At 39.9% G+C, this 16,697-nt stretch overlaps 1 protein-coding gene across 1 annotated transcript in view; it reads left to right on the forward strand.

Moving 5' to 3' along the window:
* Positions 1–4,666, forward strand: part of LOC126183840 (rab GTPase-activating protein 1-like) — a 157,805-nt gene extending 153,139 nt beyond the window's left edge. The window contains exon 18 of the mRNA XM_049926100.1: positions 3,701–4,666. The gene's annotated coding sequence lies outside the window, so the exon portion shown is untranslated. The remainder of the gene's footprint in view (positions 1–3,700) is intronic.
* The last annotated feature ends 12,031 nt before the right edge of the window (positions 4,667–16,697 follow it).

Consider the following 16,697-nt stretch of genomic DNA (forward strand, 5'->3'; position numbering starts at 1 on the left):
TACTGACTGTTTGCAAAATAGTGGAAATATGTAAGGTCTTGTAAGAGCTCTCAGGGAATAAGAAATAAACATGAAGAAAACATAAAATAACTGTAGACAATTTTAATAGCAAAGCAAAGTAATAGTGATAATGATTACACGATGTTGGATCACTGAAAGTAACAATAATGAAATGACTTCACCTAAACCCAAATGAAGGCATACAAGAAGTTTAGCAGAAAAGAAGAGCTGCCAACATTGATAAAGAAAAATAGTGACAAAAACTGTTTTACCTGCCATTATTCACATTAGATACTTAAGTAGGCACATGTGTATTCAATCTGTGACACTTCCATACTTTCAATTTAGATTTATAAATTTTCTTACTGCCATCATTTTCTTCTGTTAACTAAATTTTAATGATTTTTGTCACACCATAGTCTCTGACTTCTTTATCATATGATGCTGATTTTTAAACCAATTAGAAGAGATGTAATACCGGTATTGCATTCACATGAAATTGAGCTTCAGTGTTTCATTTTGAATGGCACTCCTCATTGAATTTTGGTTAACTGTTTTATGTAACCACTGAATAAAACATATGACAGTTACTCATCAGTTAATGATGCAGGTGTGCTAGAACATCGACTTGTTATGCTGTAGACTGTCAACATTTTATTTGCATTTGTTTTCCACTCATACAAATGCCTTTTTATTCTCAAACTGATGATTGAAATATGGCTATAATTTCTCATCTAAGCTTTGTCATTTTCTTTAATGAAGGTCAGGTATATTGTTGCACCATTGATCATTTCAAACAACAAATAAAAACACCTGTTAAAACATTTACTGTGGTATTTCTGCATTCAAAAAGAAAATTAATGAGCATGTAACTATTATTTATTTAGTATTTAATTTGAATAATGGATAGCCATTGTTTGATTTTGAGAGAGGACAATAAAATTCAGCTCTATTTGTACTTGCAGTTTACTTAAAATAATAGAAATAGTAATAATAAAAATAATGAAATAATAAACAGAATGAAGTTGTTGCAGATCTATTGCTTGTTAAGTTTAAACTGTATAAACAATGACAGAATGTTTAATGATCTTATACATAGTTTCTTTTTGGGTAATGATTTACCATATTAACAAGATCGTTGTAAAAAAAAATCAGTCTTGAAAGTCTGTGTTCAGTATACATGTAAATCTTGCCTCTGTTAATACAGCAGTGGAATCAGTGAAGACGACCACTACTGTGGAAGGGTGGATCGATATGTAAACAAGAACACAAAAATACTCACTTGTGTAACTGAATTATGTTCATCAGAAGGTGGGTGTGTATGGAGGGGGAGGGGGGAAGGGGGAAGCGTGTGTGCAGTTTGTCGTGCAAAGCACATGCGTGTAGGTGCACCTCTTTGCTCTCTGAAGAATAGTGCCAGTTCAAAAGCTTAGTTGCTGATCTAGATATCTAAGTGCCTTCCCGTTGCTAATGTCTGCATTGTATAGTATTTATCATTTGTTATTGCAGTGCATGTTGTCTCTCTTGATTAATTTACAATACAGTAAGGGACAAGAATACTCCTTAGCCAAGCAGGTATCAGTGCAGATGTGTGTTATTTACCTGTCTAGCATAGCTTAATATTATATGCTAACTGCCATTCATAATAAGATGTAGGCTGTGACAGTGTAAGCTATTCCAGTGGTTCTGGATAATGCTGTTATTGCTAAGTAATTGTAGTGTTCTTTATACATACATGGTGTTAGGTTTACTTTTATGTAATACCTACACGGAATATGGATGAAGCAATATGCTATAGAGAATTCTTCTTTTGTAAACTTTAGATTAAGTTACATTTCTATTAGTAACTTCAGTCGAAACAATACTATGAAATTACACTTTGGTTTCTATGAGCAGGAGAAAGAAAATGGAAAAGTGAAATGCGCTTTTAACCATACCTTCATATTGGTCATGTGCTTAGACATTGAACAGAAAGAGGAAGAAATGAATTTTTGGAAGAAGAAACAGAGATTGGAGGAGAAACAGAGATTGGAGGAGAAAGAGAGAGAGAGAGAGAGAGAGAGAGAGAGAGAGAGAGAGAGAGAGAGAGAGAGGGGGGGGGGGGGGGGAGGTCAGGTCAGACTACGTGTGTTTCATACTGTAAAGACATTTGAAACATTTCACATGAAAATCAAAATTATTTTGGTCAGAGAGTGAATTGACTGATAATGAGATTTGCTATTTGAGTATTTTATTTAGCATTGTTTGTTTGTAAGTCTCTGTAATACTGCATTGGTTCATGTTTCTTAATAACTGCCATCTGTGCCTTAGGGCACTCCTATTTATACAAAACCTATTTAGAGTAGAGAATGATTAATTTGATTTTGTTCTATCTTGTGCTCTCTAGATTTTGAATTATATTCGAACAAAGCATTTTATTCTTTTGACAATAGTCATATTCACATATTGCATTTATGATTACTTGAAAATTATCCTGTGCTGGTGCTACTGTTTATAGTTGCAGCATGAGCAGTTGCCATGGGCTGTATGTGTTTATCTGCTGATTTATTTCTGGGAGTATTTGAGTTATTGTATTGTTCCCAATTATATCTTCATATGTTCATTTGTAATTTTAATAACTTTGAGCTATGCAAAACTGCTGACTTAAACAAATATCAGTCAGTCATTTGTTTTCAGATGTAAGTGTAACAACAAATGGCTGACACTATAACATTTTATTTACACTGTGTTATTGTGAATGAATTGAAGAAGTACTTCAAAGACTTTAGGCAGCTTATAGTTATCTTAATTTCTAGAGTAAGAGTAGTGTGTGTGTTATTATTAGTGAATTACATTGTTTGGATTATCTAAGTAAAATCTTGAATCTTCTGCAGATTATGTGCAGCTATGTAGAGAGATGAATACTGTGAACAAAAGAGCAGATTCTGGATTCTAAAAATTGAATGTTAGAAATGTTGGAGGTTGCATATTAGAGGGCCTTAAGAAACAAAGCTAACTAATGCCTGGATATTAAGTGACATATGGATTATGCACTGGCCTTGTTAGATGTAGAGTTTTGAATATGGGTCAATAGTCCTTATCAAACCAAAACATAACATGATAAATGAAAAGGAAAACAAAGAGTAATACAACACAAAAGACATGAAATTATACAAAAAGTTATAGGTATTGGAAAAACTCAAAGGGTACAAGGAAGTTAATGCTGTAGTTGGAGAAGGAACAGTTTGTTCTTCCAGTATCAGCCATTTCATATTGTCAGCTTTTTGTGCAACTTTATTGTAAGTTGTACCAACCATTCCACTGACTAAGTGTCATGACATTCCTGTCCATAATTGAAATTCATTTCTCATTAGACATTCAGTTTTGTTTTGTAGATCCAACTGTGGTCATTTGCAATTTAATTGCATGTCGGGGCCTAAATTATGAACTTCTCATGTGCAGATAGTGGTCCAGAAGAATGTATCTTTCCCTTGTACTTACTTTTCAGAATAAAATTTGTTAACTATAATTTTAGATCTGAATTTTGTTTTTATTTCCAAAGCTGCAACTGTGATAAACAATATAAAGCTTATATGTAATGGACACAAATTTGTTTATTTTTCTCTGAATGAAGAAAACTTTTGATTGGGTGTAAAACACTGTTAAAGATGCCTTTTTTAAATAGGGATTTATTTTATTGATGTTGCCTTTTCTTTTTCAGGTAATTTTTTTGTGGCTGTAGTAATATGTGATATAAAATTTTTGAGAATGAAAAATCTAGTTTATTTACATACAATTTGTAATACAGCATACAAGAAGTTTGTATGTGTTAATTATGAAATGTTAGTATAATCTGTTCATAATATCCAGTAGTCTGTCTTGAAATGAGTATACACCCCTTTGTTATAGTGATGTATGTTATTTACATCTGTAAATTAACAAACAGAGTCGAAGTCTTGGAAGCCTGGAAGTCAACTTGCATAAATTTTGTACTTTTCTGGTCATTCTTTGTTAGAAGCTAGTTTGAAAATTTCATTGTATATGTTATGCTGTACCTTCAGTATCAAGATTTTTTTGTACATAATATCTATAGTGTTGCTCATCTTAATTGAAAGGAGTTTATACATTGTCTTTTTTGGTATACATGCAATAAAACAAAAGCTGTCATTTCCACAAATAATGAGATTTCTAACAGTATTATTGCTTTATCCTCTATTGGAAACATTATCATTTTGAACATGACAATGAGTAATGTATTTATAAAACGTAAATACCAGATGTACTTAACATTGATCAGTGTTTATGGTTATGTAATTCTAACTAATACAGAGCAATATATTCCTTGTGAACAAAACTAAAAGAATGGTTATAGAATTAATTTTTTTACATTTGTAACTTCTTTTACTACTGAAAAGTGTCACCACTCTGCTGGAAAACAAGTAATTCATATAGCATAAAAATATAGTTTGTGTTTTTTTATGTGTTGCATTTATTATTGTTAAATACTCATGTTTTGATACTAGTCTGTGAATTAAGTAACAATCCAAAATTTCAGAAACATAAATGTTAGCAACTACAATTACTGCAAAGAATATTCTGTATTTACATTACCAAAAGCATTTTTTACAGTGTACTTGTAAATGAAATGAACCACATGCAGATTTCTGTGGTAAATAAACATTATGTATTCTGAAATGGCTCATCTGAGGACTACACATACTGTAGCCATGTCAACTTCACTTCCTCTCTTTCCCATTATTTTGGTTTCATATATGAACTGGAATTACCACAAATAGACAGACAGTTCTATAAATAACATAAGATGTTTGATTGGTAGTTGATTGGGAATCTAAATGTGCAAAAGTTCAGGGGCTGAGGATGAGGTTTCTTTTAACATTTCTTGTTTTTTTTCCTCTCTGGATGTGATATAGATCGACGTAAACATATATAATCTAGTCGGACTTGAGACACCTGCTACATACATTCTCTGTCATTTGAGCCCTTTGTGTTTTTGCACAACAGTCAGTGCTAAGAAACTGGAAAGATAATGAGATATTTGAGGTGTTCAGGGACAATTTGCTGTTTGACATTGATGCATCAATTGAATAAAGGAGTGATTCTCATGGAGAATAGGTTCTTGTAGAATTTTAAATCTCCAATTTACAGGCCAAACAAAAATTGACACTAAGCCATCTAGCAGTCAACAACAGAATACTTCCACTTATTCTCAAGGAGACGATACCCAATTTATGAAACAGTAATTTCTAAACTGGTCTGATAGTACAACAATGGGAAAAAACACAAAACAAGCTGCTAGAGAAAAATACACTGGAAAAACAAGTGAGTGAGCAACACATTACCTAATAGCATTGTGTAATAGATATCTTTTTGACTGGGTTGTCTGTCAGTGTCATCAAAAATATTGTTTTTAAGAGCAGTGTGCACATAATGCAGAAGTGGAAAAAGGATATAGCTCATAGCTAAAGAAGAGCTTAACAGGATTCTTTCTCCCTAATCTTTCTTCAGTTATTATTAGTGCTGTGACAGTGATCTGAATAATCCACTCATGACTGAAGCAATGACAAGAAAGAGGTGCAAACAAACAATAAAAATGCTATAAACTATGTCCCCTAATTATGGCTTTGAACAAAAATTTCCACTAAGTGGGGCTTTCAGATCTGTATCAATGAGAGTAATGTTACATTCACTGGATGGTTTTCCCTAAAGAATTGCAATCCAATGAAGCCAGTGAAACATGGGTGTATTCTCTGGTGTCACACACAAATGTCTAGATAGATCTATGAATTTTATTTCTACCTCGGTACAGCACTCGGCGACAGTCCGACATATCTGAAAGAACAGATACCATCTTCATATAGATAAGGCTTATCGGCCAGTGATCTTCTTCAGTGTCGATACATTCACATTGCTCAAACTCTTACAGGAATCAGTAGACTGACTGCCATGAGTAATTAGTATAGTGAGCAAGGGCACTACAAATGTTGTGTGTAGACAGTAAGTTGGAAATATGGGTCTCATTGGGAGTGTGCCAGAGATAATTCCCTGCACTATCCACTGTGTCGTCGATGATTCAGTCAGATAGAGCATATGCCATGTAAACACCTGTAAGCAGCTAATGGTCTGAATTTCTTTGTAACTTCAATCAAAGGATAATGTCACATCTAACCAAAAGAATGTAGAACATTGCACTAACGAACAATTCAAGTAATGTAAGCAGGGGAGATTCTTCTGACTGGGGAGAAAACACTTATGGAGCTCCACAAGGCTCAATCTTTGGTCTAAACAACTTTCCATTTAATATACAAAAAACAGAATTAATTCTTTTTGTGGTTGTCACATACATAAACAGAAGAAATGGGAAATAATGTTCTTAAATGTATTACTCAGTGCTTTTCTGCAAATGGTGTGTCTCAATTTCAAAAAGGAGAACATATTCAGTTTTGCACATCTAAAAGTACTACACTAATAAGTGTGACACATGAGGAAATAATAATTAAGAGTGTCATAAATTTTAGGTGTCCGTGATGATGAGAATCTGAACTGGAAAAAAAAGTATTTTGGACCCCGAAAACAATTTAGTTCAGCCACATTTGCAGTTTGAACCATTGCAAGTCTTAGGAAAAGACATATCAGTAAGTTGATATATTTTGAGTATGACATAATTTCATTCAATAATGTGCTGCTATCTCACAATCATCTTGTAGACATCTGTTTAAGGAGTTAAGCATTTTAGCTACTGCCTTAGAGTACATTTATTCCCTCATGGAGTTTGTCGTAAGCAATCCACTGCAGCTCAAAAGAGACCTTTATGTACATAATTACAATACCAGAAGAAAAAAATGGCATGCATTACTCCACATTAAAATTGTTTTTAACGCTAAAAAGGGGTACACAATGGCACCACAAAAACTTTTGGTCAGTTATTCAATGATATAAAATGTGTGACAGACAGCAATGTTAAATTAAAAAACAAACTGAAAAAGTTTCTCTATGACAACTCCATCTACCCAGTAGAATAACTTCTATTTTTGCAATCTATAGAACTGAAAAAAGCAATATCATGTACCCATATTTACATATGGGTGTGTAATGTAAATGTATAGTGACTTGTTCCACATTATTACAAGTATCAATAAACAGGGTGTATACGACCTGGGACAACCGGGAAAAACCCAGGAATTTTTTCATCTGGGAGAATACCGGGAAAAACCCGGGAATTTTTTGTTGTTTTAGTTTTCATTTAAATTTTTGTAATTTTGACTGGTAAGAACCGATACTCTAACAAAGGATATTACTGTATCTGGTACTGCAAAATAATACTGCAGCATTAAAACACAAACAAGAGAAAAAAACAAAAATAAAACTTAAATTGCAAAGGAAATGTGCCATGTAAAATAACACAGTGCACATACAAGCGTCTGCCAACAGCAAAATGTGTCAAAGGCTTTAGGAAGACTATGCAATGCTTCATAACAACAAATTGCCTCTGATTAGGGTGACGTCACAACTGTTTACATTAGATTCATTTTAGCAGTTACGAGCGGGCTCGTGCACATGCACAGTTGAGTCGCATATGAGTAATACCGTCTCCTGCTTCTGGCTCAGAAGTGTGGCTACTCGCTGTGCAAGCAGCAGTAGCAGCAACCAGCCACATGGGGTACCCAGAAAAATTTTACTTGCGTGCCCAAACCGCCAGATCCAAGCGTGCACACAGCAGGCCTGGATCTAGTGTGGGGTGGAGGGGTGGGGGAGGGGGCATCAAACTGTGGTATCTGAACCGGGCAGCAATTTTGGGGGGAGGGGGAAAATTCATATTCTTGAGGAAAAAAACATTGTTTCACAAAGCACCTAGCATCCAACGCACGTCGGTCTATCGATTATTCATATGATTTTTGAAACGCACCACTGCTGGTTTTTTTAACACAATTTAAGTTGATTTCTGAATGAATTATAAGTTGATTTTTGAATGAGTGCATAGTGTATGTGATGTGTCTGCCAGGGGAATCCTCGTCGCATCTAGAAATGAACTTTCCTGCAGACAAAATGGGACGGGGCTATACGAGATGAGCGGAATAAAGCCAAACCTGTGAATGCCAACTGCTGCTTGTTTATGTGGTTGATTAGGTTTGCAAATGTTGAGCATTGTTTCAATTACTAGCAAAATCCATAGATTCAGACTGCCAGAGTGGAATTAAAAGACCAACAGGAATAACAGGTAAGAAAGATTATGTATTATCTTCTCGGTGTATCCAGGAAAGTGAAATTCTAACAGAAAATTTTTGGCCAGATTGCTACACTTAAACAGGGCCAGTTGTAGTCCCCGGCTAGCAGCCGTTTAAGTTCCATTCTGGGAGCAGCGCGGAAAATGCATTGTACGAACATGTAATAACACCTAACTGGAGAATAATCGCTGGATAACTAAACCGGTGACTGTGGCAGGGTTGTTAAAGTTAACCGGAGAATTAGTTTTGACAGTGGCAGGAATAGTTACAGAATTAGTGATGACAAGATTGTTTGTTAGAACAAGGAAGGAGAAGAAACGGGGACATCTCACAAATTCTGGGAGAATATGACGATTCCAAATTTATACAAAATTTTTGTTCTACTACTTTTCAGTCTCGTGCATGAGAAATTGAAGCGTATGAATGAAATGTGAAACTATTTCCTAACATAAAGCTTTTTTATTGTAGTAGGCCAAATAGGTATTTCGTATTTGTACTTCGTGAATTATATTGTCGTACTATAAAAATGATCATTACTGTCAAAACAGTGTCGCTTATTTGGTGTTTGCTAGCCTATTATTGCTGCAATATTAGAAAATCCTATTTTGTTTTATCCAGCTCACAGTGACGAAATAGACGTAATCAGATCGAGGAACCACGCCAGTCGTGGGTGCTATTTTTATTAACAGCTTTTTCAGTATTAGACGAAGACATTTCCATTTTTCATGTAGCAATCGCTAGGACCTAAGGATTGATGAAATGTGTACTGTCTTGCCTGTATCTCATCTTTACTGGTTTTAGGTACCCTATATTTAATTTTATGTCACACAGAAGAGCAAGTTATTATCTAATAGGCAATTAGGAGTCCTGATTTTCTGAAGAGTTCTTGTTTTCCCGGTTACAAATAAACCCATCCATTTTTAATAGCAAATTTTTTTGTTTATTCTTTCATTTTTAAGAGGGGCAGGATGTCAAACCGGTCGACTGTCCTGTCCTGAAATAGTTTGATGGCATCCATTACAAAATATACACGTTTGAGTTCCACGGAGCAAAATACAGTGATGAGCGAAGAGGTTTGGCACTGCAGTTAAGCACACTTAAGACCAAATAACATGTCTTGCATCTCCTCGAAGATATATGTTCTCTGTCTCAGACTCTTCAGAAAGATGTCTGCTACAAAATGAACTTATTTTTGAAAAGTTGTTTTTTGTAAATTTTTTCGATATTCTGATGCGCAGAGCAGTCTGAGTTATAGTGGGGGGAGTGGAGGGGGGGGCAGGGGGGGTGGGGGCCTTGTCTCCACGTGACCCGTGTGTTAGTGATTTTTCTGTTTCCTCTTTGTTCACAGCTCTCACATCAAATGAAAACAAGACAGATTTCTGTGGATGGGAGCTATGAAGTGAATAAAAATACACTCTCATAATTACAGAAGGTTAAAATATGTTACTAGTTTCAGATTTAATTTTATTTGCACCTTTCTGGCAGTCAAGCATTAATTGACCTGCAGAGCAATGAAGATATTTTTGTCGGTTTGCTAGAGAAATTCTGCATTTGTTAAGTTTCCCTGCTGAGGCAGTAAATTTATTTGAATGAAGTGTTTAATTCCACGCTATTGGCTAGTTTCAACTGTTTGCTGCATGTCAATCACGTGTTTTCATCTTCTAGCACGTATGGCATTATGCCATAATAAAGAACCGAACATGAGATAATATAGTACTGGAACTCCAAGAAAATTTTCGTCCTGAAAACCACACTGAAAAGCTTAATATCAGGTTGAGGCATATGAATGTGCGCTTTAAGGCGAACTACGCATTTTAGTATGTTTCACGAAATTCCATCGCTCTGCCGTGTTATATCTTTTATGACATAATGTAAGTAAGATCTTTTAATGTTTTACACATACGAACATACGGGCTTCCTACGTCACCGTAGCTGCGCAATCGCGGTGAGGCCTCTTATCTGGCGCTCTCTGGCAACTGCTGAAATGAATCTACACTCCTGGAAATTGAAATAAGAACACCGTGAATTCATTGTCCCAGGAAGGGGAAACTTTATTGACACATTCCTGGGGTCAGATACATCACATGATCACACTGACAGAATCACAGACACATAGACACAGGCAACAGAGCATGCACAATGTCGGCACTAGTACAGTGTATATCCACCTTTCGCAGCAATGCAGGCTGCTATTCTCCCATGGAGACGATCGTAGAGATGCTGGATGTAGTCCTGTGGAACGGCTTGCCATGCCATTTCCACCTGGCGCCTCAGTTGGACCAGCGTTCGTGCTGGACGTGCAGACCGCGTGAGACGACGCTTCATCCAGTCCCAAACATGCTCAATGGGGGACAGATCCGGAGATCTTGCTGGCCAGGGTAGTTGACTTACACCTTCTAGAGCACGTTGGGTGGCACGGGATACATGCGGATGTGCATTGTCCTGTTGGAACAGCAAGTTCCCTTGCCGGTCTAGGAATGGTAGAACGATGGGTTCGATGACGGTTTGGATGTACCGTGCACTATTCAGTGTCCCCTCGACGATCACCAGTGGTGTACGGCCAGTGTAGGAGATCGCTCCCCACACCATGATGCCGGGTGTTGGCCCTGTGTGCCTCGGTCGTATGCAGTCCTGATTGCGGCGCTCACCTGCACGGCGCCAAACACGCATACGACCATCATTGGCACCAAGGCAGAAGCGACTCTCATCGCTGAAGACGACACGTCTCCATTCGTCCCTCCATTCACGCCTGTCGCGACACCACTGGAGGCGGGCTGCACGATGTTGGGGCGTGAGCGGAAGACGGCCTAACGGTGTGCGGGACCGTAGCCCAGCTTCATGGAGACGGTTGCGAATGGTCCTCGCCGATACCCCAGGAGCAACAGTGTCCCTAATTTGCTGGGAAGTGGCGGTGCGGTCCCCTACGGCACTGCGTAGGATCCTACGGTCTTGGCATGCATCCATGCGTCGCTGCGGTCCGGTCCCAGGTCGACGGGCACGTGCACCTTCCGCCGACCACTGGCGACAACATCGATGTACTGTGGAGACCTCACGCCCCACATGTTGAGCAATTCGGCGGTACGTCCACCTGGCCTCCCGCATGCCCACTATACGCCCTCGCTCAAAGTCCGTCAACTGCACATACGGTTCACGTCCACGCTGTCGCGCCATGCTACCAGTGTTAAAGACTGCGATGGAGCTCCGTATGCCACGGCAAACTGGCTGACACTGACGGCGGTGGTGCACAAATGCTGCGCAGCTAGCGCCATTCGACGGCCAACACCGCGGTTCCTGGTGTGTCCGCTGTGCCGTGCGTGTGATCATTGCTTGTACAGCCCTCTCGCAGTGTCCGGAGCAAGTATGGTGGGTCTGACACACCGGTGTCAATGTGTTCTTTTTTCCATTTCCAGGAGTGTATTTCTAACAGGTCGCAGGAAAATATTGCAAATTGTGGTTCGAAAAGAGTTATTTTCGAAGTAAATTTCCTTTTATGCGAGATGAACTATGTGCAAGAATGTCTTAAATCACAGAGCGTTTACTCTCATTTAAAAATCAACTCTTTAATTACGAGCCACTTAGAAGAATTTAGAGCCTATAAAATAAGAGATTTATATCGGTATTAAAAATTTTATATGCGTATTTGTGTGATGTATCTTAAAGTGTAACAGGCACTAAACAGATCAACATTATACGTGAAAGCTTAGCTTCTCTTGTAGCTTATTAATCTTTGAGACAAATATAATATGCAAAACTTTGATTTTCTGGTAGCGACACTATGTATATTAACTTGAACCATTAACTTTTTCTGTTGGTGTAATTCGAATGTATACTTTTGTAATACGAAAATATGCAGCGTACATGTTGCTGCACATCAAAGATCTTTCCAAAACGAGTTTTTTCCCCCTGAGTTTCGTTCTCTAGAGTGTCAAGAAATTCTACACTGCTGTATAAAACCACATCCATTTAAAGGACTGACAAGTTTTACAGTTACGCCGGAAAATATACTGTCACTTAACACGAAAAAAAGTGTATTTTCACCTGGGAGAAAATGTATTTTTAATTGGGAGACCCAGGAAATATCCAGGATTTTTTTTTCCTTGTCTGCGCATACACCCTGAATATAAGTGATCCATAGAACATGAACCTAACTAGCTAATACATCATATATTCAAAATTCCATGGGTAGGATTCTCATTCAAATGGAAAACCATGTCACTCGTATACCACATTTGGTTGGTTGGTTTAAAAGAGTGCCAAGGTCATTGGTCAGTTGTTCCCGGTAAAATAATTACAAAAGAGAAAGAAGAAAAGTAAGGAACGTACAGCACAATAACAGGAGAAAGGAAGAATGACAGAAGGACAACCAACACTACTATGGACAAAACAGGAAAAGAAAACCACAGAGAGAAGTAAGAAACTGGTAGAAGGGGTAAAAACAAGAGAGTAGATGACCGTGACTGGCCGACCATGAGAATAAAAAGGAAAAGCCAGCCACTCTGTGACACATTAAAATATCCACCAAAAAAGCATTAGAGTGGAGAACACAAAGGGCATGCACTAAAACTTATATAGAATGATAAAACCCACCGATACCTATAAAATGTACTACTAAGTTAGCCGATGAGGAGTTTTCAGCTAGAATTAATGGCAACGAGTCTGGTAACTGAAGAGTCTGTCACAGGGCAGCCAAAGAAGGACAGCTCACCAAGATACAGGCCACTGCCAGCCGGGTACCACACTGACACTGAGGTGGGTCATTACGGCGCGGGTGGTAGGCATGTGCCACCCAAATGTTGCCAATGCAGAGCTGGCAGAGAACTACAGAGTCCCTGTGAGAGGCCTGCATTGAGGACTGCGACACATTTGTAGTCTCCTTAATGGCACGCAGTTTGTTGGCCGTGAAGAGGTTATGCCATTTCGTCTTCCAAAGGTGCAAAACCTTGAGGCATAGTACTGAATGCAGGTCAGTTGCAGAGAAGCCGATCTCCATAAGTGGATTCCGCTTAGCCTGTTTGGCCAGCCTGTTGGCAAGTTTGTTGACTGGGATTCGGACATGACCTGAGGTCCAGACAAACACCACTGAATGACCACTGTTCCAGGGCATAGATGGACTCCTGGATGGTCGCTACCAAAGGACAGCCATCGGACAAGGAATTCTGTTCAATATGTCCTCCATGGACATACGCAATGCCGACGTGCCCATCAGCCACCGAGCCGCCGGTGTAAACTACTTCGTGGCTTCATTACTTGGCAAGAATCGAGAGGAAGTTGCAGTGGAGAGCCGCAGGGTTAACTGAGTCCTTACGGCCATATGAAAGGTCCAGGCAAAGCCGTGGCTTAGTTGTACACCATGGAAGTGTACATGAATGGACCTCAAGTATAGGTGATAAAGGCAAGAACTCCAGTTGAGAAAGAAGGGATCGGACACGAACTGCAATTGGAAGCCCTGACCTGGGCCGCCAATGCAGGGGATGAACCGCTGTGGGTGGGAAAAGGGGACAGTGATTCGGATGCACAGAACTACAAATGTGTGCAGTGTAACTGGCCAGTGTTTGTGCATGCCCAACCTGCAATGGAGAGACTCCGACCTCCACAAGGATGCTGGTCACCGAACTCGTCCCAGCAGCTCCTGTTGCTAGGCGAACACCACAGTGGTGCACTGAATTGAGTAAATGCAATGCTGAGGGCACTGCCGAACCATAAACTGGACTCCCATAGTCAAGGCAGGATTGAACAAGGGCTATGTAGAGCTGCAGCAGCATAGAGCGATTTGCACCCATTGGTGTTGCTCAGGCAGTGGAGGGCATTGTGGTGCTGCCAGCACTTCCACTTAAACCGACCAAGGCAGGCTGTTCCAACCGAGCTCCAGGGAGCCGGAGCGCTCCGGAGCGCTCACTGCGGCAGCTCGGAGCCCGCGTGGAGGGGGAAAGCGAACTCACTGCCCCCTGGCCGCATGCAGCCGCAACTGACGCAATAATCCGTGTTCAATGACAGCTATGATTAGCCGCGGGAGCCCTGTACCTCTATTGGAGGATACCTTTCTATTCATTGAGAGGGATGGTCGTCCGCAGTGTCTTGTATGTCATAAAGTAATTAATTCTGCGAAGAGGTACAATATACAACGACATTATACACGTCTTCACGCAGCGCACTACGATCAGGTAGAAGGCGTTGCACGCAGAGAACTGGTGGCCAGGCTTAAGAACGACATACCAGGAGACGTTAAGTTTAAAAACGGTTTCGTAATACGGAGGGTATCAAAACATGCAACATAGTTCGTGATCTGTAATGCGTTTATAATTTTCAGGTGAATGAGAGTGGAGAAAACACTACTGAGTCTGCAAATCGAGCAAGCTGCAGGGTGGCTCACATCATTGCGACGAGTGGCAAGCCGTTTTCGGTGGGACCACTCGTAAAATCGTGCATGGTAGCCGTTGCAGAATGTTTGTTTCCAAGGGAGGTGCAGGCAATTGAAGGGGTTTGCCTGTCAAAGCAAACAATGTCTCGTCGAATCCTAAACATGGCAGCGGATTTAGAGACACAGCTCAGGAAAAAGGCGGAGAGCTTTGTTGCATTTTCGCTAGTGCTTGACGAAAGCACCGACATATCGGACTGTGCTCATCTTGCAGTTTTTGTGCATGGAGCTGCAAGTAACTGAAGAACTCTTGGATGTGGTACCACTCGATTACACCGCAACAGGACGTGACATTTTTGAAGCTGTTTGTGAATCAGTGGACAATATGAATTTGCCGTGGGATAAGCTCCATTCTGTAGCGACAGACGGTGCACCACAAACGATCGGGTGTCACCAAGTTTATGCTTCTCGTTTGAAAAATAAACTCAGGGACGAATTCGGGAAAGACATTTTGACTCTTCATTGTTTTATTCACCAAGAGGCACTGTGCGCTGAAACAATAGAGCTAGGTGGCGTAATGAAAGATGTCGTGAAGTGTGTGAATTTTGTGCGGCGTCACGGTATGAATCATCGCCAATTCAAAGGATTCCTGAAAGATATGGAAGCGGAGTATGGGGATATACCTTACCACAGTACAGTTCGTTGGCTGAGTCGGGGAAAATTTCTTGATGTTTTCTTTGCCATTCGTGAGGAAATAACCCTTTTTCTCGAAATGAAAGGGGAAGAAATGCGTTTTCTGAAAGATATAAAATGGATATCAGAGCTGGCGTTCCTAGCTGACATAACTATGCATCTAAATAATGTAAATCTGTCATTGCAGGGCAAAGGGCAGCTAATAGTTGACATGCACGACCAGATCAAAGCGTTCATGCAAAAGTTACGTTTATTTGAGAGGCATATGAATAATGGACATTTAACGTTCTTCAATCGTCTTGCTTCTTTAAAACTACCTGAAGGTACTACTTTCGGCGATTACCAAGCAAAGTTAAAGCAGCTCATCACGTCGTTTGAAACACGATTCCGAGACCTCACTAGTTTGGAAATGGAACTTAAGGTGTTCAGCATTCCTTTTTTCAGTTTCCCCGATGACTTGTCATCATCACTTCATTTGGAGATTATTGATTAGCAAAATTCAACTTTGTTGAAAGACAGGTGCTACAACACGTTGGATTTGTCATGATGGTATCGTTCATTACAGCAAAAAACATTTCCCAAGCTTCACAACAATGCTGCTCAGATCATGGGCATGTTTGGATCTACGTATTGTTGTGAGCAGCTTTTCTCAGAAATGAAAAGAGTAAAAAGTAAGGAACGATCGTTTCTTCAGGATGCAACAATGAAGGCCATCCTCCGCATTACCGCTGTGAACACTTTGACGCCTGATATTTTCGATCTTGTAATGAAAAGAAAAGTCAAGCTACAGAGGCCCAATAAATTTAGTATGCAATTTCTTATAAAACAGTTGTTTCTTATTTATTTCCTGAACATCGTATTTCCTGGTGTAGCATGTCACCACGTCTTAGGAGCTAAAAGTATGAGGTTGTCGATCATGTAAGACACAACTGGCACATCAAAACGCTTGCCTTGCCGCCTGCCTCAGCCTGCCGTGCCACCTGCCGGCGTGCGGGCCCACTTGAATGGTCACAGCGAGCGACACGGCTCCCTGGAGCAGGGAGCGCTCCGCGGCTCACAACGGAGCCGACGAGCTGGAACAGCCTGGACCAAGGTGAGGTAGCCAAGTCAATCGGGTTGAAAATCTCCACTACAGTGAGTGGATCATCATTAAGGTAAAGTTCTGGTTCTGAATGAACGGTACAACGCCGACAGAAGTGCATAACACAAAACTTTTTGGCCGCAAACTGGAAACCGTAGGCTAGAGCCCATGACTGCACTTTGTGGATGGCTCTCTGTTAGCGTTGCTCAGCAACACCAGTACTGCAGTACTGATGGAGCAGTACGAAATGCAGAAGTCGTCTGCATACAGAGAAGGTGAGATGGAGCTAGTAGGCCACGTGACTCCAGGACTCTACCCGACCCAACCCAACTGCTGACACACCATA

The sequence above is a fragment of the Schistocerca cancellata genome, chromosome 4 (assembly GCF_023864275.1).
Source record: "Schistocerca cancellata isolate TAMUIC-IGC-003103 chromosome 4, iqSchCanc2.1, whole genome shotgun sequence".
NCBI lineage: Eukaryota > Metazoa > Arthropoda > Insecta > Orthoptera > Acrididae > Schistocerca > Schistocerca cancellata.